Source organism: Schistocerca piceifrons, chromosome 7, assembly GCF_021461385.2.
Source record: "Schistocerca piceifrons isolate TAMUIC-IGC-003096 chromosome 7, iqSchPice1.1, whole genome shotgun sequence".
NCBI classification, from domain to species: Eukaryota; Metazoa; Arthropoda; class Insecta; order Orthoptera; family Acrididae; genus Schistocerca; species Schistocerca piceifrons.
In genome coordinates, this window is record NC_060144.1 from 24,674,510 (window position 1) to 24,700,589 (window position 26,080).

A 26,080-nucleotide genomic window follows, 5' to 3' on the forward strand; every position below is an offset into this window, starting at 1 on the left:
TACTGGAGTAGGTTTAATAATGAATAAAAAAATAGGAGTGTGGGTAAGCTACTACAAACAGCATAGTGAACGAATTATTGTGGCCAAGATAGACACGAAGCCCACGCCTACTACAGTAGTACAAGTTTATATGCCAACTAGCTCCGAAGATGACGAAGAGATTGATGAAATGTATGATGAGATAGAAGAAATTATTCAGATAGTAAAGGGAGACGAAAATTTAATAGTCGTGGGTGACTGGAATTCGATAGTAGGAAAAGGAAGAGAAAGAAACGTGAATATGGAGTAGAGGTAAGGAATGAAAGAGGAAGCTGTGGTGTCACCGCCAGACACCACACTTGCTAGGTGGTAGCTTAAATCGGCCGCGGTCCATTTAGTACATGTCGGACCCGCGTGTCGCCACTGTGTAATCGCAGACCCAGCGCCACCACCAAGGCAGGTCTCGTGATACGAGAGAGCACTCGCCCCAGTTGTACGAGAACCTAGCTACCGACCAGATGTACGAAGTCTTTCTCTCTCATTAGCCGAGAGACAGAATAGCCATCAGCTAAGTTAATGGCTACGAACTAGCAAGGCGCATTAGCCATACAGTGATTGAACTTAAAGTCTCCTGTGTATCGTCAAGATCGATGTACCACAATGATATTAAAGATAAGTATTAATCCTGCTCCGTACTTTTTTTCCTAACATTAATTACGTATCCTGTTCCAGTACATCACGCCCGTCTGCGTTAGTCTAGCTTGCCTTTTCAGCCATCTCAATTTCACGGTGTCGGCCCAGCTACCGACACAACAGAAGCCGCCTGGTAGAATTTTGCACAGAGCATAACTTAATCATATATAACACTTGGTTCAATAAAAATGAAAGTAGGATGTATACATGGGAGAGGCCTGGAGGTACTGGAAGGTTTCAGATAGATTATATAATGGTAAGACAGAGATTTAGGAACCATGTTTTAAATTGTAAGACCCAAATCTCATTTCCAGGGGCAGATGTGGACTCTGACCCCAATCTATTGGTAGGTTGTAGATTAAAACTGAAGAGAATGCAAAAGGTGGGAATTTAAGGAGATGGGACATGGATAAAATGACAGCACCAAAGGTTGTAGGGAGAGCATTAGGAAACGATTGACAAGAATGGGGGAAAGAAATACAGTAGATGAAGAATGAGTAGTTTTGAGAGATGAAATAGTGAAGGCAGCACAGGATCAAGTAGGTTACAAGACGAGGGATAGTAGAAATCCTTGAGTAACAAAAGAAAGATTGAATTTAATTGATGCAGTAAATGAAGCAAGCAAATGGCTAGAGGACAAATGTAAGGATGTAGAGGCATATGGATGGCTAGAGGACAAATGTAAGGATGTAGAGGCATATAACACTAGGGGTAAGATAGCTACCGCCTACAGGAAAATTAAAGAGATCTTTGGAGCAAAGAGAACCAGTTGTATGAATATCAAGAACTCAGATGGAAAACCTGTTCTAAGCAAAGGAGGGAAAGCAGAAGGAGTATATAGAGCGTCTATACAAGGGCGATGTACTTGTGCACAATATCATGGAAATGGAAGAGCATGTAGATGAAAATGTTGGTAGATATGATACTGCGTGAAGAGTTTGACAGAGCACTGAAAGACATAAGCCTAAACAAGGCCCCAGGAGTAGACAACATTCCATTAGAACAACTGATAGCCTTGGGAGAGCCAGATGTATGAGACAGGAGAAATACCCACAGACTTCAAGAAGAATATAATAATTCCAATCCCGAAGAAAGCAGGTGTTGTCAGATGTGAAAAATACCGAACTATCAGTTTAGTAAGTCACGGCTGCAAAATACTAACAGGAATTCTTTACAGACGAATCGAAAAACTGGTAGAAGCCGAACTCAAGGAAGATCAGTTTGGACTTATCTTAGAAGATAGATTAAGGATGGTCAAACCTACGTTTCTAGCACTTGTAGACTTAGAGAAAGCCTTTCACAACGTTGCCTGGAATAATCTCTTTCAAATTCTGAAGGTGTCAGGGGTCAAATACAGGGAGCGAAAGGCTATTTACAAACCAGATGGCAGTTATAAGAGTCGAGGGGCATGAAAAGGAAGCAGTGGTTGGGAAGGGAGTGAGACAGGGTTGTAGCCTATCCCTGATGTTATTAAATCTGTACATTGAGCAAGCAGTAAAGGAAACAAAAGAAAAATTCGGACTAGGAATTAAAATCCATGGAGAAGAAATAAAAACTTTGATGTTTGCCGATGACATAGTAATTCTGTCTGAGACAGCAAAGGACCTTGAAGAGCAGTTGAACGGAATGGACAGTGTCTTGAAAGGAGGATATAAGATGAACATCAACAAAAGCAAAACGAGGATAATGGAATGCAGCCGAATTAAATTGGGTGATGCTGAGGGAATTATATTAGGAAATGAGACACTTAAAGTAATAAATGAGTTTTTCTATGTGGGGTGCAAAATATATGATGATGCTCGAGGTAGAGAGGATATAAAATGTAGACTGGCAATGGCAAGGAAAGCGTTTCTGAAGAAGAGAAATTTGATAACTTCGAGTATAGATTTAAATGTCGGGAAGTTGTTTCTGATAGTATCTGTGTGGAGTGTAGCCATGTATGGAAGCGAAAATGGACGATAAATAGTTTGGACAAAAAGTGAATAGAAGTTTTTGAAATGTGGTGCTACAGAAGAATGCTGAAGATTAGATGGGTAGATCACATAACTAATGAGGAAGTATTGAATAGGATTGGGGAGAAGAGAAGTTTGTGGCACAACTTGACCAGAAGACGGGATCGGTTAGTAGGACATGTTCTGAGGCATCAAGGGATCACCAATTTAGTATTGGAGGGCAGCGTGGAGGGTAAAAATCGTAGAGGGAGACCAAGAGATGAATACACCAAACAGATTCAGAAGGATGTAGATTGCAGTAGGTACTGGGAGATGAAGAAGCTTGCACAGGATAGAGTAGCATGGAGAGCTGCATCAAACCAGTCTCTGGACTGAATACCACATCAACATCAACCACTCGCGTAGTTACAGCAGCGACAAACACGAATTACTGAACTTCTCTGTCATTCTGCAATTAATTTCGACTGTTTTGACACCTTCCTTACACAAAAAACGCATCACAGATCGCTGCTCAACTGCAGTGCATGTTGACAACGGAATGGCCATCTTGTTGTAGACGCTGCCACCTTCTCCTGCTTTGTAGCATCACTCTGCCACATGTCGATCACTTTCGGAACTTCAAGGAACACGTCTGCCACCGAAAACCTCCATCACACAACTTACCGAAAATTTATGAGACTATTATTTTTGTCACGCGAATGACCCTCGTATCCAGGTTGCATTCTTGGATCCCAACCACAAAACTTTAATATAAACAATGGTTCTGTGTAATAGAATTTTATGTGACCCCTATAATCGTTAACTACACAGATGTAACCATTTTGTGTGGGCCTGTTCAGATGAATTTTCCAGTCAATAGCTAATATTAAGTCAGCTTTCATTTCTCAAACCGTGCGCTCGCTCTTGTCAAATTCCCAGTGTCAAAAGTATGGCAAGCCAGTTGGAAACATTGCAGACTTGTAAAAGAATTCTAAGTGAATATTGGCACTTTAGAGTGAGTTCGATTTAGTGGAAAGTCGAAATCTTCCATATATCATTTCATCCGAACCAGGAACCATAAGAAGTCAAAGAGAGTTGTTTTAAACACTGCTGTCGCTTTACGTACATACCTGCCACAGATCATTACAAGCAACAGTGAAAAAGGTCATTTTCTAAACTGAAGTTGATCAAATGCAGCTTCGTAACTCCACAGTGGAAGACTGGCTCAACTTTTTGGCTTCACTCGAGACTGGACTGATTTCTAAGTCAGATTATGAAGATACTGTATGTAACTTCATTAGTATAAAGTGCGGTCGCATAAGACTGATGTTAACTGATGTTTGTTATCTATAATATCAAGCGGTACTATATGCTATTATATCTATGGTGAATCGTAATGGCTTGGTTATAATTGCGCTAAAGATAGCCACATAGCAGCTGAAATCGATCTGGAATAAACAGATAAAAAATTTACAACCGATTTTGTCCTTCCTCTTATCTTGGAGTTATTATTTTGTGGAGATTTCAGTGAAGATTTCTTAAAAGATACGGGCAGGATAAACGTTCTGGAATCATTACTTTGATGCTTCGAACTAATTTCAGAAGTCAGTTTCACAACTCGTGAGCAGCAAGATAGCAGAACTGCGATAAATTTTTATAGACAGTGTTCACGCTCAAACTATTAATGTGTTCCCAACTGATCACGATGCATAGTTAATGCAAATAAACAATGTAACATCTTAAAGCCGGAGGCAGTGAGATTTGTTAATGAGGATAAGATATAATATTTAAAATTAAAAGAGGTGTTATGGGATGTGGTAAATTTATCAGTTTGACATAAGGGGCCATAGACCGGAAACAAGCGAGGCCAAAGTTATAAACGAAAATCTTCTTAAGTTTCATCTTAGCCTCATACGATGGTCAAACTAAGGGCTCAGCTACCGAACCCTTATCATGTCGTATGGAATTTCCGCTGAATACTCCCCAATACCTTCAGATAACTTCCCCTGTTGATTTACTAGAAACGGCGCACATAACGTGATGTCAGAGAGACCGAAAATCCTGAATCTATGGTACAGTGCTAATGAATTCCATTTACATGCACGAGTTTCACAAGCTGCTACTGTGGTGTCACCGCCAGACACCACATTTGCTAGGTGGTAGCCTTTAAATCGGCCGCGGTCCGTTAGTATACGTCGGACCCGCGTGTCGTCACTATCAGTGATTGCAGACCGAGCGCCGCCACACGGCAGGTCTAGAGAGACTTTGTAGCACTCGCCACAGTTGTACAACCGACTTTGCTAGCAATGGTTCACTGACAAAATACGCTCTCATTTGCCGAGACGATAGTTAGCATAGCCTTCAGCTACGTCATTTGCTATGACCTAGCAAGGCGCTATGTTCAGTTACTATTGATATTGTGAATAATGTACAGTCAAGAGCGACGTTCACCATTTATGGATTAAAGTTAAGTATTCCACCAGCTACGTCCCTTTTTTCTAAATTCTAATTTCCTTGTCCTATTCCAGACCTCACGCCAGCCTGCATGAGCTAAAACGCGTGTCTTTCGGCTTCCTCTAATGACACGGTGTTGGCTCTCCTGCCAACCCACAACATTGGCGACGAGGATGGGATTGTGCTTTTGAGTGTCAATGTGGACTCCCTTATTCAGATACTGTGGTACGTGATGCAATTGCACAGAACGTTTCTGATGTTTGTATAAGGGAAAAGATTTTGAAACTAGTCAATCCTTCCCTTCAACAAGTGATGGACATATTGGATCGGCAGGACACACTTGACTTTGCTCAGTACTGACTTGAAACTTCGCCAACCGTGTGTCAGGTTAACCGGCCCGCCGGGCGAGCTGCACGTAATAGTAAACAGTCCTCGCGCCCAGCCGTGCCGCTGCCGCCAGGCTCTCAGCCGGCAAGCAAATGAAGTGCTAAAATCATGCCCGCAGTGTGCTACTAGACATTCGCATGAGAATTGCCCATCACGCCAAGCTATTTGCTTTTACTGTAATAAAAAAGGACATGTTCAAAGTGTTTGCCAGAAAAAGCTCAGATCAGAAACTCAAAATCATTCCAGGCCCTTTGCTTTGCGCCGGAATCGGAATCGAACCAAGGATACTCAGGCTCGTGACACTTCGCCCATGGAAATTTTTATAGTTCATGCCACTCCGCCCAGTGCCACTCTCTCTAACAGTGACTGTGTTTGTCCCATAAGTAGTGTGCGTCGACATCGCAGGAACTCCCGTCAAGTCGCAAGTGATTTTATACCAGTGTCAGTTCACGCTGCATGAGACAGTCGCTCTTGTCGTCAGCAGGGCAATAATCTTTTTGTGGACTTGGACATTAACGGCAAAGTGATACCATTCCAGCTCAATACTGGGGCTGCAGTTTCACTGATCAATCAAGACACTTACAAACTGCTGGGCACACCTCCGTTGCGTGCCGCAACTGTTAAGTTAACTACCTATTCAGGTCACAAGATCCCTGTGTTAGGACAGTGCAACCTTCTTGCAACATACAAGGGACAAACAAAACTTGCGTCATTTTACGTCATTCGTTCTTCTTCTGCAGTGAACTTGTTTGGTTTCGATTTATTTCAGTTGTTTAACTTGTCTATGGTAAATCAGGCCGTATCAGTGAACCAGACTGTGCCTTCAGACAGTGTTTCTCGTCTATGTGAAGAATTTGCAGACGTTTTTGCACCGGGCCTTGGTTGCGCTAAGAACTATAAAGCACATTTGGAACTGAAAGTAAACGCACAACCGAAATTTTTCAGAGAGCGCAATGTTCCCCACGCATTGCGTGATGAGGTCGCAAAAACATTACACGATTTGGAATCACAAGGCGTAATTGATCGTGTACAGGCTTCTCTCTGGGCATCACCCTTAGTAATTTTGTCAAAACCTTCCGTAAAATTGAGACTTTGTGTGGACTTCAAGGCAACAGTGAATCCACAACTAGTGACTGCAACTTTTCCTTTACCCCGCCTGGAAGATCTTTTTGACAAACTGTGCCTGGGTAAATAGTTTTCGAAGTTGTACCTAGCAGATGCTTACTTGCAAATACCGGTGGACGAAGAATCCCAGCGCGTTTTTGTGGTTAACACGCATCTTGGTTTGTATCGATTCAAACGCCTGTCATTCGGGTGTGCATCCGCCCCTGCATTGTTTCAGCAATATCTACAAACTGTTTGTGCGTCGGTCCCTACTGCAGCAAATTATCTGGACGATATTGTGATCTCCGGGAAGACGGAAGAAGAACATTTAGCCAATCTCAGAACATTATTTCAGGTCTTGCGACAAAATGGTCTGCCCGCATCTCGTGGTCGTATGGTAGCGTTCTCGTTTCCCACGCCCGGGCTCCCAGGTTCGATTCCCGGCGAGGTCAAGGATTTTCTCTGCCTCGTGATGGCTGGGTGTTGTGTGATGTACTTAGGTTAGTTAGGTTTAAGTAGTTCTGAGTTCTAGGGGACTGATGACCTTAGAAGTTAAGTCCCATTGTGCTCAGAGCCATTTGAACCATTTTTGACAAAATGGTTTTCGCTTGCCGAAGGACAAATGTGTGTTTTTTGCTCGTGACTTACCCTATCTGGGACATGTACTCAATGCCCAAGGCATACATCCCAGTCCAGAGCACCTCCGTGCCATACAAGACTTGCCCTCGCTGCAGAATTTGAAGCAGCTACAGAGTGTGCTGGGAAAAATTAACTATTATCATCGCTATGTTCCCCATGCCTCTTCCATTTCAGCTCCGCTTCATCGCATACGCCGTAAAGGTGTTCCGTTCGTCTGGACGACGGAATGCGAACGCGCCTTTGGCCAGTTGAAATCGGCGTTGCTTTCCAATACTTGCCTTACGCCATTCGATCCCCAGAAGCCCCTTTTGTTGATGGTGGATGCATCGGATTTCGGGATCGGTGCTGTGCTTGCGCACAAAGATGGTTCGCACGATCACCCTATTGCCTTTGCGTCCAAATTGCTCTCGTCTGCGCAAAGAAATTATTCACAGATCGAGAACGAAGCATGTGCTCTCGTATTTTCCCGCATCTCGTGGTCGTGCGGTAGCGTTCTCGCTTCCCACGCCCGGGTTCCCGGGTTCGATTCCCGGCGGGGTCAGGGATTTTCTCTGCCTCGTGATGGCTGGGTGTTGTGTGCTGTCCTTAGGTTAGTTAGGTTTAAGTAGTTCTAAGTTCTAGGGGACTGATGACCATAGCTGTTAAGTCCCATAGTGCTCAGAGCCATTTTTTTGCTCTCGTATTTGGTGTTACAAAGTTTCATGATTTCCTGTATGGTCGTCACTTTACTATCATCACAGACCACAAACCTTTGACATCGCTTTTTCATCCGACCAAGCCTGTCCCTCCACGTACAGCGCAGAAATTCATTCGCTGGTCTCTTTTCCTCTCGCAGTACCGCTACGATATCTTGTATCGGTCCACTGCTAAGCACGGAAACGCCGATGCGTTGTCCCGTTTGCCTGTTGCTGAGGATAGAGCATTCGATTCCTCTGAACTTGCTTGCATGTTCATTTATTCGGAAACCGATGACGTGGTCGAATCGTTTCCGATTGATTTTCGTCATGTAGCTACGAGCCATAGCTGCCGACCCTGTCCTTGCTATCTTTCTGCGTTTTGTTGCTACGCAGTGGCCCTTGTCAAAGTCACGGATCGGGGATCCGTTGGTTCGCCGATTTTTTGCTCACCAGGAGAGACTTTTTGTACGACGTGGTGTTTTGCTGTTGCGTTCTGATAATGATCAGTCCAGGGTCGTCGTCCCACGTTCGTTACAGTCCTCTGTCTTACAGCTTCTCCACCAAGGACATTGGGGTCTAGTTAGAAAGAAACAACTTGCTCGTCAGCACTGTACTTGGTTCGGAATCGATGCCGCGATTACGAATATGTGCTCTTCTTGCATGGTGTGTGCCGAACAACAATCAGCACCACCGCGGAAATTCTTTGCATGGCCAAAAGCCACTACCCCTTGGCAACGCTTACACATCGATTTTGCTGGTCCATTCTGGAATGCTCGATGGTTGGTTGTGGTAGATTCATTCAGTAATTTTCCTCTTGTTGTCCGGATGTCTGCCACGACGTTATTTGCCACCATCCAAGCGTTATCTGCTATCTTTTGCATTGAAGGTCTTCCACAAACTATTGTTTCCGACAATGGCTCACAATTCATGTCCGCAGAATTTAAGTCATTCCGCAAGGCAAATGGTATTCAACATCCGACGTCCGCGCCGTTTTCGCCACAGTCAAACGGCGCCGCTGAACGATTGGTCAGGACTTTCAAGTCCCAGATGTTGAAGTTGAAAGAGTCGCATTCTCGGGAGGACGCGTTATTGCTCTTTTTGTCCTCGTATCGCTCTCAGCCCCGAGATGGTCGCTCGCCGGCTCAGTTGCTCCACGGTCGCCCTCATCGAACCTATATGTCTTTGCTACATCCGCCGCATCAGGTTCCAGTGCAGCGGCAGACACCTGCTTTTGCCCCAGGCGACGTTGTCTACTACCGCCACTATCGAGGTTCACGGCGTTGGCTCGAAGGGCGCATTCTTCGCTGCCTCGGCCGCGCTATGTATCTGGTTTTGGGGCCTCTGGTGGGGTGCGTCGGCATCTCAATCAGCTGCGCCTCTGTCGTCGCACGGGTTCTGCCGCTCCCCGTTTGCTTTCAGCGACGGTGCCGTCATGTCAGCGCCCTGGGGACCCATCTACTGGCTCACCTCAGCCCCAGGTGTTACCGACGCTGCCTTCCATTTTGCCCCATGGCGACGCGCCGTCGCCGCCTGTTCTCCCGCCGGCGACGCCCGCAGTGGACGCGCGCTGCAACCGCCGGGCGCCTCCCTGGGTCAGGCGCCGCCGATCGCTTCCCGTGACCAGTTGTCCTCCGACATGGAACTTTTGCCCGCTCCGGACCATATGTCGTCTTCGCCCATCGGGTGCCCCGGCCCGATGGAGGTCGACCCTTCGGCTCCACCTGTCTCTCTGCGGGCGCATACACCGCATGTTGGCGTGCACCCTGGAGCAGGTTTGCAGGCGTTTCCTAGCTCCCCGCGGTCCGAATAGCAGGGTGCGGGTGGCACAGCCTCGCCTGTTGTTAGGCTCCCCACCTCGTCGCATACGTCAACATGGGGTCCACCCCACGGCGGGCGGAAGCCTTATGCCACAACCGTGCGCCGATTTGCGGGGGAGGAATGTGGTGTCACCGCCAGACACCACACTTGCTAGGTGGTAGCCTTTAAATCGGCCGCTGTCCGTTAGTATACGTCCGACCCGCGTGTCGCCACTGTCAGTGATTGCAGACCGAGCGCCGCCACACGGCAGGTCCAGAGAGACTTTGTAGCACTCGCCACAGTTGTACAGCCGACTTTGCTAGCGATGGTTCACTGACAAAATACGCTCTCACTTGCCGAGCCCATAGTTAGCATAGCCTTCAGCTACGTCATTTGCTACGACCTAGCAAGGCGCCGTGTTCAGTTACTATTGATATTGTGAATAATGTACAGTCAAGAGCGACGTTCACCATTTATGGATTAAAGTTAAGTATTCCACCAGCTACGTCCGTTTTCATCTAAATTCTAATTTCCTTGTCCTGTTCCAGACTTCACGCCAGCCTGCGTGAGCTAAAACGCGTGCCTTTGGGCTTCCTCTAATAACACGGTGTTGGCTCTCCTGCCAACCCACAAAGCTACATTTATAACAGTTGTTCAAATTGGTGTCCTCAAGCATATGCAAGCACAGCATCGTTACACGAAGTTCTGTTGTACCCATTCTAATATCCCCGGTGTCGTCTGAAAAGTGTTGCAGACAGCAGGATTTCCTGCCAGGAGTACCTCTTGAGTCTCGACAGGCGTCTTGTGCGCAAGACTTTCGCACTTCACAGTATAAGAAGAAACCAAGTGGGGTGACACGAAACAGGGCCTCCTCCACCTATACTAATTTCATGGAATGTCTGATCCAGGTGTTCATAATCCCTTAGTCCAAGGCGAGGCGGGGCTCCATCATGTCGGAACCATATCCGTTGACGAGTAACAAGTGGGATATGTTGCACGAACAGAGGAAGTAAGTCTCTGATATACAATGTGTACCCTGGTGGGATGTAGGAAGAAGAAGAGTTGGGACTAGTACGTCATCATTGCCTATAACTACCCACACGTTACTGATGACCTGTGTTGATCGCTCTTCACAGCTATGGCGTTGAGATTCTGATCGTCCAAAATATTATTGTGACTGTTTAGCATTCTGTCTCTGGTGAAAAAGGCTTCATCCGTGGAAAGTACGCACGCGGGAAAGCGTTGCAAGAAGCATTGGATGACCACGATACGAGTTCCGAAGTCAGCAGAAGTCAAAGTATGCACTCCCTGTGGAAGGCAAGAGTATAGCTGCATTTCCCGTAATGCTGACCACACTGTACTGTAGGGAACATTCGTTTCACGTGCAATTGATCCAGTGTTGAAAGCGTCTCATCCACTCGACCGAGCACTGCATCTTCTGCGTCGGGAGTTCGCATAGTACATCTTCCTACTCGATTGTTGTACTGTGGTACAATTTGACCTATTTTACTTAGTCATTCGAAAAGTCTTGGAAACATGGGCGAGAGACGTATGTCGTCTGCACGGGTGTTGTTCCTTTCCGCTTCAGTGCAGCTTTCGATACAGCCGGCCGGAGTGGCAGAGCGGTTCTAGGCGCTACAGTCCGGAAACGCGCGACCGCTACGGTCGCAAGTTCGAATCCTGCCTCGGGCATGGATGTGTGTGACGTCCTTAGGTTAGTTAGGTTTAAGTAGTTCTAAGTTCTAGGGGACTGATCACCATAGCAGTTAAGTCCCATAGTGCTCAGAGCCATTTTAACCTTTTTTTTTTTTTTTTTTTTTTTTTTTTTTTTTTTTTTTTTTTGCCGATACACGAAAATCAAGTCTGCAAGTTCCGTCACCGGGTACAACTCCATTTGTTTAGTACTGATCGACGTTAGTATATCAACTTGAAAACACACACTGCAGTCTGCTACACTGTACTCCAAGACTGCTCCTGTCAGTATACAGATGCCATCTGCAATGCATTAGTTGCCTTGTTATCCTAACATCTACGCCAAAATGCTCGTCGGGATCGCCAACCTTTCCAACTTAGCAACAACAGTATAGGTTCATAGATGCCACTGTCAGACGTATCAGAAAGATATTCGCTTTTAACTTTACAGACCAGGTTACCTGAAAGTGACGCACTTGTAGTTCTCCATCATCCCTGATATTTTGTGATATCATCACGGAATCATTCTGCATACTGAAAGAGATGCTAATGTCAAATTCATTTTTCTCCCAATGAAATAGAGAAAGTGATTAAAATGTCATGAAGTATGTACATCCTGATTCATAATTTGTGAGAATTTTGAAGTTTCTAAATGAGCAGCAAGAATAAGATTAAATGGCGTAGTTGAATAAGCAAAAGAATGTATTAGAAATGTTGTTCTACAAAACTTTAAGCAATTAAAAGTAACGCGAACATCCTTCACACAAATTAATAGAACTAAGAAATTCTAAAAAGAAAACAATAGCTCGTATTGTGTTGATAGAATGCCAGAATTAATTGTGAAAAGTCATTCTGACTTAATACGTAATGTCCTTAGTGATATATGTAATGCTTAATTGGCGTAGGGAATTTTTTCAGATACATTAAAATATGAAAATGTGAAACATCTTTATCAGAAAGGCGACAATAAAGATTTAAGTAATAGTTGTCCAGCCTCATTAGTGATATTTTTTTCCTAAATATTCGAATAAGTAATGTACTGAACAATAGTCTCACATTTAAGCAGAAACAACGTATGACAGCTTGGATTCCAGAAGGTTTGCTCGACTGAGAATGCTATTTATATGCTCAATCACCAAATATCACGCGCATAAAATTAAAAAAAAAATATGGCCAGTTGATATTTTCTGTAATTTTCTCGAGACGTTTGACTGTTAACAAATTTTAGGTTATGGAACTGATGGTTTTACACACAACTGGTTTGAATCTTAATTAGAAAACAGAAAACAAAACGTGGTGCAGAGTAATTAAAACACTTTTGGAAGCGTAGAAAATCTTAATGCCTGGGGAGAAATCACAAAGATAATCCCACAAGGTTCAGTTTTAAGTCGACCCCAGTTCTCTGTGTACAGGAAGTATCTTCTAAGAGTCGTCAGGATTATCAGCTCTGGCGTTTGAGAAGACTCTGGTATCATCGTTTTCGCATCGTGTCGCAGCAGTCAGCCCAAACAAATACTGCTCATCACGACTTTCATGCAGATCTGCCTACTGTTTTAAGTGAGATTGAAACGAAAGTTGTTAGAGTTTTAGGGTTTTGTGATGTCATCAACTTATTTCCGCAAATTTGTGGAGACAATCTTAGTGCGTTAACAGGGTGACAGGCTCACCTACGTTTTTTGTAAGTGGTAATTTTAGTCGTTTTTTTCCACATTCACTTCTTTTAATATGTATAAGGGTGCTGATTACCTTAGCGTTTAGCGCCCGTAAGCTGCAAACACACGTCTTTCATGTGACGCCCAGTACCTGTGGAAAGCGTTGCTGTTTTTCCCGTAACAAAGAAAATGATTTTCAAAGCGGAATTTTAAGTGCCGATTCGACAGAGCGATCCTGGATTATCTAGTTCAAATGGTTCAAATGGCTCTGAGCGCTATGGGACTCAACTGCTGTGGTCATCAGTCCCCTAGAACTTAGAACTAATTAAACCTAACTAACCTAAGGACATCACACACATCCATGCCCGACGCAGGATTCGAACCTGCGACCGTAGCAGCAGCGCGGCTCCGGACTGGAGCGCCTAGAACCGCACGACCACCGCGGCCGGCTGATTATCTAGTGCGATATTTATTTTATCGAGAAACATTAACTGGAACAGTAAAAGTCGAAGAAGTCCACCGGCGACAGACAGCACCTCCCTGGCCGGCGTTGACTGCTGCCGCCAAGCACGCAGCGCTAATGAGTCGCTGTTGGATGGCCGCTTATTCTCCGAGTCTTACTGTCCCTGTTAATACATTTCGAAAAACGAATATCGAACTAGACTAATTTGGGAATGGAATGGGAATAGGTACGTATAATTCTGATTTAAAAATAATTTTGTTTGTAATTGGAAACAAATCGTCTTTTTCTGTTGCGATGGTCGTCGCATGAAAGACGTGACGAACAGTAATTGTTTGGGCAGACTACAGCTATACAAGGTGTCCGATTTATCTTGACCAGCCTAAATATGTGTTTTGTGACGGCTCCCTAACCCAAGGTCCCCGGCGGTACTTTTGGGGCAGCCATCACAATTGTATAAAGCGTGGGTAGTGACCAGGATGTAGCTATGTCTGTTGGCCGAAAAATAATTAATGACAAGAATTGCACCAGCTAGAATGAAGAGATAACTTATCTTTATTTCTGACGAAACGTGCACCAGCAACACAAGTCCAAGTAATATCCAAGAGTAATCCGTGTACTGAGTCTAGTCGAATACAATAAGCAAATATCACACTGCAATGGCTCCGCTATAAACTCCACGAGAGACTAGCGACAGACAACCGACAATAGACTGTCCGCCTAGGGTCCAGCGCTCCTCCTTATATGCAAAAGGCAGAGGGCGCTGCGGGACCGAGCTCAGCCTTGGCGCGACCTCTTCCGTCGGCGGTAACGCCCTGAGACGCCGACGGCCGCGACAGGAACTGTGGCCAGCGATGTCACGGTCAGGGCGCGCGTGCACAAGTTGGTTGGTTGGTTGGGTCCTTTAACAAATAAAAAAATAATAATAATAATTTGTAATAATGATGATTATTGTTGTTTGGATAAGTAATTGAGAGATCAAAATTTGTTTCGCCTTTAAGATTGGAATTGAAATTCTAAACGCTTCATAAAATCTTACGTAGCATTGTTCATTGAGGTCACACAATAAAGTAAATGCAATTTACACCGTGAATTTATCGAGCTTCGCACGTCCTAAGATGTACGGAACGTAGCCAGGGCTCATTGTATATTTTTTGTAGACAAAGTCTGATATCTGACCTCAGCTTCAATCACGACAATGGGGTGACTAAAACTACTAAAACAGTGAAAAGCATATGATTAAAAAAAACATGTATTCATTTCAAAATATATATTACGATATGAATGACACGTAAAATTCTAGTTAAATAATTGCAGATAATTCACAAATGAGAGCGACTTATTAATTCTACGCCTTTTTTTCTGCAACTAAGTATCAATATGGCTAACTGTGGAGCCACACAAAATGTTGCGTCCTTCTAGGACAACGAATGACATAAGAGTGTGCTGATGCCTACTGGCTGCGACGAGAGAGTGGTGTTAATTACTTTGTTTTGCTTTCTCTTGTCTTAAAAAATCGATACATATAATCTGAGTTCAGTAAATTAAATCCGTCTGTGCTCGAGTGCAAATGGTTCCATAAAGTCCGTGGATACAACAATGTGCTTGTCCAGATGCAAATTACAAAATGTTTCAAGTAAATGTTCTTTAGCCGTTAGGGGGACATCAATAAGCATGATTGCCTTCGTTGTAGCTTTGTTTTTTACAAAGATATGAACAGCGGTATGACTTTTTTAAATGGCACCCTGTATTTTTTATTCAGTAATTCATTTCCTCTCCTAAAGACCTATTCAAAAATGTATCACACTGTACCATTCACTGAAACACAACGTTATTAATTACATAGCACATCATCAGCTTTGAGCCCGGGATCACAAACTCGTCCACTTGCTCGAATTGTCAGGAAAGAAATGAAAACGATGTATAAACATAACACAAAATTCACTTTGTCTCTCCTGTACCATTTCCCCGGAGTAGAACATTCAAAGGTGCTCAAAGTGGTGACCCTGGACGCTGATACACTGGTGCACTCGTTGAATGAAAGAATTATTAACTGCTTCCAGTGTTGCCTGCTGAAGAGAATTAGAAAGCAAGTACGATACGTTCCCGCAAGTCCTCTGGAGTTGTTGGAATATCGCGATAGACAACGTTTTTAATGCATCCCCAACGAAACAAGACCAGAGGATATAAATCATGTGACCTAGCACGCCAAGTAACTGTTCCACCTCGATCAATCCATCTGGCAGGGTGCCTTCCGTTCAGAACACGACGTGCACGCAAGGCATTACCTGCTGGACACCCATCTTGTTGATACCACATAAGCATTCTGGTTCCTAGCGGCACTTCATCCGGAAGGGGAGGAAGAACTCGTCTGAAGAAGTTGGCATACGCTGTGCCGTTTACACTACCATTAATGAAATAAGGGCCAATAATTGTAGTACCAAGCGTCCAACACCAGACTTTAACCCTCCACTGACGCTGATGTTCCACCTGTCTAAGCTATCGTGAGTTGTCGCTAGACCAATAATGCATGTTCCTTATAATTAACTGTCCTTTGTTTGAGAAGAAACATTCATCGGTAAATAGAACATTGGAGAAGAAGATCGGGTTGGCGAGGATTTGCTGCTGTGCCCACTGACAGAACTGCACACGATCCTGGAAATAATTCCCATGCAATTCTTGATGTAGGTGTACATGGTAAAGATGTAACCGGTGACATGCAAGAATACGATGTACACTGGTTTTGGAATGCCAATCTCGTGTTCAAGGTGTCGTGTGCTCATATGTGGATTCGTAGCAACGGAAGCGAGAACAGTAACTTCGACAGCTTCGTCTGTGCGAATGCTACTACGATTGCGGTATCGTGGATTGAAACTTCATGTTTCCTGTAGCGTCGCTACAATACGAGAAAACATCAGTAGGGAAGGTGGGTTCTTGTCAGGATATCGCTCTCTGTACAGTTCCGCTGCGTGCGTACCATTTCGCCTACCTCCAACAACAACAATAAAAGAAACGTTATGTCGATGCAGTTTGTAGGAAGGACAGCCTTTACTATATGCCTACTCCACATAACAGTATTTAAAAGTACTAAACTGATGTACTAAACGTACCCGTACATAAGAAAACAGTATTGCAATTACTGTTCTCTTAACTTACATTCCCCGTAGATGAGTAGCATTTCTACTTTCTCTTCGTCGTACTAATCTGCTGCACTAAAGGTACACGTACATAAGAAAACAGTATTGCAATTACTGTTATGTTAACTTACATTCCCCATAGATGAGTAGAATTTCTACCTTCTCTTCGTCGGTGTACTTCCTACTCACACAACTCTTCAACTGACGATGGTTGACGGAATGACGGGTGTGCGTGTTACTTATGTTTACATTTGTCCTCTGTCAACGTCAGCACGTGGATGTGTTCCATTACTACGAGTACCTGCACTTTAAGTGCTGGAAGTGTCAACGTCAGTGTTGTGTTATGTAATTAATAACGTTGTGTTTCAGTGAATGGTACACTGTGATACATTTTTGAATAGGTCTTTAGGAGATGAAATAAATTACCGAATAAAAAATGCAGGGTGCCATTTAAAAAAGTCATACCGCTGTTCATATCTTTGTAAAAAAACAAAGCTACAACAAAGGCAATCATGCTGATTGATGTCCCCCTGACGGCTAAAGAACATTTGCTCGAAACGTTTTGTAATTTGCATCTGGACAAACAGTTACGTGGGGTGGTCAAGATAAATGGGACACCCTGTACACTGAATCGTTCCACATCATTTCGATAAAATAATTTTCAAACAATCTATGGACCATATAACTATGCTCTGAAAATCACTGTGAGGATCCTCACAGAGGTCACTTCCCATTGACCAACTCTGCTGTCAAAGATTTTATTTTATATGACACTGATATGACAATGCCGGGGATATCTCGTATGTCACACAACTACCAATATTATCATCTCACGACCATACTCTTTTGCACACACACAAATTCACGCATCACAATTGTTAATATAAAGCTGATCACTCAGATTTGTTCAAACTCGTCATTCACCCAGCTATTGCCGAATCTACACCTCCTCTGCAATAAGGAACTTGGAAGCTGGTTTCAAGATCCTGTCGTCGGCGCCAGACATAAACGTTGCAATCATGATATGCCCTCTGTTCAAGAGGTGATCGAGTAGGATGTTCGTTGCATGATTCCACGTCTGGCAGTCATGTTCATGCGGTTAATAGCCTCTTGCACTCTGCGCTCACAATATGACGAGTCTACGCTACCAGTTCGCTGTAGATAGTGTGTAATTTTAGGCGTTCCAGTGTTATATTAAGTATTCGTGGTGTTGTTTGTTTAGTGCACCTTCAGAGTGTGAGCCGTGCGTGGCTCGTGTTCATGCCATCTCTTATTTAACACACATGCCATCTCTTATTTAACACCCCGTACTGCCGCCTCGTTATGTTAATTTTCAATTACTGGTGTCACTGAGTTGCTGCCTTGCCTGCCCGTGAGCGGCAGCAGCAGCGCTCGTCCATATAGGCCCTGCCGTATTATCTTTGCGGCACTGCTATTACTTCCTGGTCGTCATGTGTGGTCCAACGAGTTGGAACGCGCCAGCGGTGGAGTTCGGACTTGGCAGTCGGACAGTTGGAACGCGGCAGAAGTTCGGTCGGGTTCGAGTTGCAGTGAGGTTCGGATATCCATGACTCGCCCAACCGTCGCCGGCACACATGGCTTCAGTGGGGATGGTCTTGGTTGATCGTCGGTTGGTCGTCTTACCGGACGACGTGTATTTGCTCGCCGACCGCTCATGGGTTGGCGGTGTGTGTTTCAACTCGTGGTTCGTCCTGGTGATTCCACAGTCACTGCTTTTAGCATTGGTCACGTTATTCGCCCAAGTGTTTCTGAAATTGTGTGTAGCCTGTGATGTCGACTGCCCATTTATTTTATTGCTGTCTCCGTACTGATGTGTCGCAGTTGGTCGGTTGGCGCAGTCACGTCGTAGCACCAGTGGGGCATGCAGCGCCAGGGAGCCGCGGATGGCCATCACTCGCCGATGATTGAAGACACACATGATTTGAGTGGGGGACGACGTTGGTTGTTCGTCGGTCGGTCGTCTTGTCGCACGACATATATTTGCCCGGCGATCGCTTATGGGTTGCCTACGTGTGCCAACTCGTGATTCGTCCTTGTTTTCCTCAGTCAACACCTTCAGCATTGTCTAGTTCTTCCTGCAAGTGTTCATGAAACTGTGTGTAGTTTATGTGGTTTGGCCGACATGTTAATTAAAGGTTGATGGAGTACTGGCTCTGAATTGGTCGGTTGGCGTGGAGTAGCGAGGAAGGAGAGGATAGCCATCACTCGCCCGACGACAGCCGACGCGCGCGCTTGAGTGGCAGTAACCTGATTAGATGACGTGTATTTGGGTCGTCCACCGCTTATGGGTTGCCTGTGATCTGTTCTGGTTGTTGTTCCAATCTCCGCTGTTAGCAACGTTTGAGTTTCGGTGCAAGTGAAGAGCGGAACTGATCTTCATCATTGATCTGTCGACTGTCTGTCGGTTGGGTTCCCAGCGGATTGAAAATGGTTGGGCCGACTGCCTGTCTCACCTAAGCGAGCGTTAGCGTTTGAATTCCAGGCCAACCCTCGAACATTTGAGCGCCCTTGGGTGTACTGCCCTATTTTTTTTAAAAAAAATTGTTCTTGTTGTTTGTACTTGTATGGCTTCTTGACGATTTTGTTTTAAATTGGACTTGTTTTGCTCTTAAGGCCTTCAGCCTAGTCTAAAGTAGTGTTTCACGTAAGGCCTTTCGCATTATTTAGCCTTAAGTGTTGGGCTCTCAGCCGATTTTGAATTCAAATTCTTTGCTCTGAAAATTTCAGATTCTTTGGGCCTTCAGCCTAAATAAATGACTGTTGTAGGATAAGGCTTGCCTTTTAAATTTCTGATTATGTTTGCATTTTAAGATATTGGCCTTCAGCCGTTTTTAAATTAAAGTGGTTTACAGCAGGTAATTAAGTCCCAAAGATTAAAGCTGTGTATTTAAAAAAAATTTTGTGGTCTCTTGTAATGTTTGATCAAATAATAAAGTTGTACGTTCGAGTGTAACTGACAGCCCCTTATTTTGGCCCCTTTCCACAATTTAAACTACCTGTCCTGTCCTGCGGGTTCAGCAAGGCGTCTCAGAGTGCAAGTGCATTTGGTTGTACTTCATTATAACGATGCCCGCTGGTTATAAAAGATCTTTTTCTACTCTCAGTCCCTTTAGTTTTTCAGCATCTCTTTAAACGGAGTGCGAAACCCATGAACAGATCTTTACCGGGATCCTCGTTGCTATATGGTACTCGCTTACGATAGTTTGTAGCCATGTAAGTCTCTTGACGGTCGCTACGGCGTTTTGCGCATACAGTAATTTAGTTGCTCCTCTCTTGCAAGTACTCCACATGTTGGATATTGCTACAAGGATGAGCCAATGCGAACTTTATTAAGGATAGCAGTGCCACCGCGAAAATGATCGTCACCCCAAGGAGCATACTGGTCGCTTTGGAGCGCTGTACATCAGGACTGGGCGCTGCTGCTGCCCACGAGGCTCCCTGCGGGCAATACAGGCACATGTATCGCCGTGCGGGCACGGTGCGCGCGCTACTTGTAGTCTCTTACTCGCGAACAGAACCGAAGACTGCCGATAACACACGATCTACATCTGATGTTCGAGTCCGTCGTCACGTTACTTTGCTAGACGCATTATTTTCGTAGTCTTAATTATCGTAACAGGACAGTGCAAATATAACATGTACATAGTACTTGCGGAAGTGTAACCTCCCTTGTGTTACACAAATGTGCCATCGAATGAAAGAGTAACAACATTTAACTTAGAATAATTCTGTCGTGAAGAAAATCAGATGAATTTATGCTACTGTACAGCTCATCTCATAGGGCTTTGCTTAGCAGTTATCATGTAATAAAGTAGTCGTGTTGTTTTCCTACTTTTGTCGGTTAGGGAAATTTTATTTTTTATTTATTTATTTTTATCCGTGCGACCCGCTCGTATTTCAGGGTCCAATCTCCTAGAGCTCGAGAGTAGCTTTCTCGCTTCTTTCGAAACAGCTGAAGGCAGGTACACATCCAGCGGACACCAGCAGGCGACAGAAAAGCTATTGACCGTTCGAATGAGGCACAACACATCAACGAAGAAAGAAATAAAGACTAATCGTCCCACTTCGTAATGCTGTAATGAACACAGCAGCGCCGCCAAGTAGTTGCATGGGGGTGGCAGCAGGTACAAGCAGTACGACGCGTTGCAAATTTCCGAGATCTGTCGTTCTGTTCAGTGCAGAACTTGGGAAGCGAGGAGGGGAGCTTTGGGATAAAGAAAATGAGGATAAAATATCACTTTCGATGACATAGTTTTCTGGTCACAAATATCTTACCGACATAAAGCAATAAACAAGGAACATTAACTTAATACATGTAATCTTACTGAGAAGTAATAAGTTTAGATCAGGCACGTTTTGACGCTGCGCGTCAGTGACAAACTACCGATGTCGGCAGAAACGTGGAAGGGGAACTGCTGGCTCGCAGTGTCCTTGACCTAGCAGTGCGGCCACGCACAGGCGTTCGTGCCCGCCAGCAATACCGCACATCCCCACCCCTGCTTTACGTAATGTATAAGGATGTCACGTGACCCTCCACCGCAACGTGAGTTAGGCACTGACGCCGTGTGCATCAGAACAGTGCATATTTTTCCGTCCGAGGCCGCCTACGGGCGACCGATCGGTTCCGGTGCTCGCACCGCGGGTGATCGAGCTCAACTGTACCGGGGAAGGGCGAGCCACACGCTATGCACCGTCGAGGCCCTCGGGTACTTAGCTGAGGTGACAGGGTTCGGTGCAATAGGGAAACAGACGGCGCCGGGAAGGCGGGAATGCCGTACTACACAGACAGCAGATGTAATTAATTTGTATTAATTGATTATTCTTTACATATCTATGTAATAGTGAATAACAGATGGCATCATAACAATGAATTTCTTTTTTCTTTATTGTGAATTCATTCCCCTGCCCCATATGGGCAGAGGAGGGCTGGCAGTGGCACAATCCGCCCCTCTACAGCCGAGTGACATTACAGTTAGTGAAAGGAGGAAACTATGCATACAGAAGGCGATAAAAAGGGGGACATAAGAAACCTAATAAGTTTCAGTACTGAAACACTCCAGTACGAAGACAATACAAAACAACTGTAAGAGACAGAGCACACACGACGAAAGAATAAAAACTGCTGGGAGGGACCTGATGAGGGAGACGAGGATGAAGAGGAGGGAAAAAGAGGGGAGAGGAAGGTGCAGTACAAGGGGGGGGGGCTGGAAGGGGTGGGACGAAAAGAAAAGGAGAGCTCTGGGGGCGCACCAAGGGGCAGGAGATGGGTGGGGTGGAGATGGAGAGGGAAAGAGAAGGTAAGTCGGGAAGGAGCACAGAGACACAGGAATGTGCTAGAAAGGGAGGGGGTGTACGAGGGAGGAAAACCACCCAGGGGAAGGGAAGAGGAGGGGAGAGGGAGCCCTGAGTAGAGGGAAGGGGAGAAGGTAGGGTTAGAGTTGGTACGACGGATAGATATCACGACGAAGCACATGATCCAGAAGGGGTAGGTGCTGGTAGTTGCATTGGGAAATGAGGTTGGAAAGAGGGCGGATCACCACGGTAAAGGCGTGGCAATGGGCTGGGGTAGAGAGTATAGAAGACACCAGGGGGTGGGGGGGTCGAGACTGAGGACGATGTACAGGGTGTGGATGTGTTCGAAGAAAAGATGTGAGAGGGGGATAAGGTCATAGAAGATCAGCATGAGGGACAGGAGGCGGATATGGAAGGTGAGGTGGAGCGAATGACGTTCAATGATTTGGAGAGGTTTATAGAACCTTTGAGGGGTGGAAATCTAGGGGTCGCTGGCATAACAAAGGATGGGAGGATCAAGGATTTGTAGGTGTGAAGGAGGGTGGAAGGATGCAGTCCCCATGTCCGGCTGGACAGGAGTTTCAGGAGGCAGAGTCTATTGAATCTTTGCATTGGATCTTAAGGAGATGGGGAGTCCAGGTAGGTGATGGCCGAGGATGAGCCCAAGGTATTTCACGGTAGGAGTGAGGTGGACAGGATAACCATAAATGGTGAGGTAAAAATCGTGGAGCCAGAAAGAGCAAGTGGTACGACCTATGTTGCCTGGATCTTGGAAGCATTGATGGAAAGGATGGGGGATGGCTACCATCAGGGTGGTGGAAGGCAGACCAGTACTTGGAGGAGTTGACACGTAGGGCAGAGTTGAGGGGTGTATGTCTGGCAACAGTCCTGGCGTTTCTTTGCTGTGAGGAGGTTCTGAATGTGTCATTGTAATTGCTGGTGGTGGGGAATGTATCCCAGTCACAGGTGCAGAGGAAGGTGTGGTAGAGCCTGCATGATTCATGGAGAAGAAGGACAGCCTATGGAGGAAGGTAAGGCAGTTAGGGCCGATGAGTTCGGTAGGAAAGTGGGCCTCCACAGCACCGGTGACGGTCTTCTCGAGGAGAAAGAGGCTTGGGTGTTGTCAGCAGGGTGGCGAAAGAGGAGCAGCAGTGTGGGGGGCAGGAGGGGTGCGATGGGCTCAGGAGGAGAGGAGCTGTGGGATGGACATAGGTAGTGGCACAGGTGATGGTGAGGGAGGGAGAAAGACAGGAGAAGGTGTTCAGTTGGCTTATTCAGCAGGGGTTGTGGCCAGATGGGTATATACTTGAAGTGGCCAATTGTGAGCTCACCTCATGTGAGGGGAAGGGGCTTGTCAGCACAGTGAAGGAGATAGGGAGAGGTGTGGACAAGGAAGTTTTTGTTAAGGATGAAGGAATTGACCTGCTGCTGGGGCAGGGTGTGCATGAAGAGGTATTTGTTGTCAGGGAAGGAGCGTATGTTTAGGTGTAGGAGACAATACTGTTGGCACACCAGAAGGTGGGTGGGAAGGGAGTGGAGGGAGAGGCTTAAATAGACCTGCTACAGGGTGTGGGGCATTGGAAGGGGTGATTATACTAGTGGACGATGGTCAGGAACTGGATGACATCTTCGGGCATAGGAGGTTGGGTGGAGGGAATTGTTGGGTTGGATGATCTGGTCGATGGGGCAAACGGGGACAGTGAGCTTGGGATTGATTGGAGGGGTTTGCTTTGCATTTGGAGTGGTAGGTGGGATGGGGTTCATTGCAGGTGCTGCAGAAAGGAGGAGAGATAATTTTGTGGTAAGTTCCTATTGGACCAAACTGCTGAGGTCGTCAGTCCCTAGGCCTACACACTACTTAATTTAACTTAAAGTTTTGCTTAGGACAACACACACACCCATGCCCTATGAGGCCTCAAACCTCCGATGGTGCGAGCCATGTGAACCATGGCAAGGTACCCAAGACCACGTGGCTCCAAGGAGAGATGAGGTTTGCTGTTGGGGCAGTTTTGGGTGATGTGTAGAGGAGATGGCGTTGGCAGCAGTAGGATTGAGAAGGGAAACTGGAAGGGTCAACTGGGTGGCGAAAGTTGAAAATCAAGGCTCCCTGAAGAGGTGATCTATGGAGGAGGTGGACTCTGTAAACACACACACCAGGAAAGTGGGGCCAGAGTTATTGTACATACATGGGGCCAACCAGATTTCCAGGGTGGGGTGAGCATTCAGCTCCACCAACACCTTCACTTCCGTGACCACAAGGCTGAGTTTTGTGATCATGGCCCTGAGGGTGGGCAGACGATAAAAGCGTTGAGGCTGATGGGGAGAGGAGGATCCCCTCACTTCCAAGTCGAAGGATTACAATGCCTGGCCTACACTCAGGGGGCTACTTACGTTTTGGAAGAGCCCTCTCCTGTTGGTGTCTGTCTGTCCATCTGCCTGCCTGCAGGCCACTACTGTCCGTCCACCATCGTCACCCCCTCTCGGTGCTCGCTGCCGTCCACCATCTACTGCTGTTGTCGCCCATCCCTCGATCTGTCAGTCAGCTGCCGCCCAGTGCTCGCCACCACCTACTGTACGTCCGCTGCCATCTCCCTCTGCAATCTGTCCATCCGACGCTATCCGTCCATCATAAGCCTTCCCACATCCACTGCCATCTACACCTCCCCCTCCCCCACTTCCACCATCACTTCCTGTACTGTCGCCCCTGGTCTACTTTTGTACAGCTCGCCTCACCTCCCCCCACTCACCTGTTGCCCCATCTCCTCCCCTGCTGTTTACCCACACATCTACATCTTTCCCCCAGCCTCCACACCTGAAACAGCTCCCACTCCTGCCCCCACCCTCACCTACTCCTCCACTACCACCTCTGCTGCAATCCCTCAGGTGGTGTTCCTCCCCATCTCAGCCCCCATCACTTCCTCATCTGCCTCCCCGGCCTGCAGTACGCCACACTGGGCCGTAATTGCCACTACAGAACTGACCGCACCTCCCAGTGTCTCTACTACTCCTTCAGTATCTGCCGCCAGCCACCTCCTATCCATCCCTCTCCCCTCCTCCCAGCCGACCCGTGTGGCCGAGCGGCTCTAGGCGCTTCAGTCCGGAACTGCACTGGTGCTGCGGTTGCAGGTTCGAATCCTGCCTCAGACATGGATGTGTGTGATGTCCTTAGGGTAGTTAGGTTTTAGTTGTTCTAAGTCTAGGGGACTGATGATCTCAGATCATGCCATAGTGCTCAGAGCCATATGAACCCTCCTCCCAGCCTATGCTCTCCTAAAAACCCCAGAAGGCGCCAATGCCGACTCTGCTCCTACCACTTCCCACAGAAAGTCACCATATTCCCCTCCTGCCATTGTCTCCATGGATACCACCCATCCTCCTGTCATCCATACCCTAGCCTCCACCCTCCAAACCTTTGTCATGGCAACTCCAGACCCCAAGTTCCTTGACACCTGTGCCCCCGACATGAATATACAAAAATATCTCCCAGGTGCTCCCATTTCCCTGCAGGGACTCAATTTTCATCAAGTCCCCCTTCATCTCCTCTCATATGGACCTCCTATGTAAACTCCTGTGCATCATGTTTGGCCCCCACGTGTCCCTGGCACCCTTCTTCTCGTCTTCCTCTCCTCACCAGCCCCAGCCTCCCTGTCGCCCTCTGACCTACACAGCCATGATCACCAAGCTCAGCCCGGTGATCACAGAGGGTAAGTTGCAGGCTGAATTAAGCTCACACCTTGACCTTGAAATCCGCTCTGCCCACCGTATCCACAATGCCTTCAGTCCCACTTATCTCATGTGGGTCGTTTCGGAGTCTGCTCCTCCATCAACTACTTCCTCACCAGAGGCCCCCTGATTTTTCACTGCCGCCATCCTGTTGACTCCTCCAAATCTCCTCCCCAATCCTACTGCTGTCATCGTTGCCTCATGTATAATAATCACCTGACCTCCAACTTTAAACCCTCCCCCCCCCCACACCGGTCCCCACTGCAAGGACTCCCATTTTCTCAAAACTGCCCCAACCTTCCTGTAACACCTGCAATGGCCTCCATCCTACCTACTCCACAAGTGTAAGGCTAAACCCTTCTTGCCACCCCCAGGCTTACTGTCCCCATCCATCCCAGTGACCACCACATCCACCCCAACAATTCCCTCCATCTGCTACCGA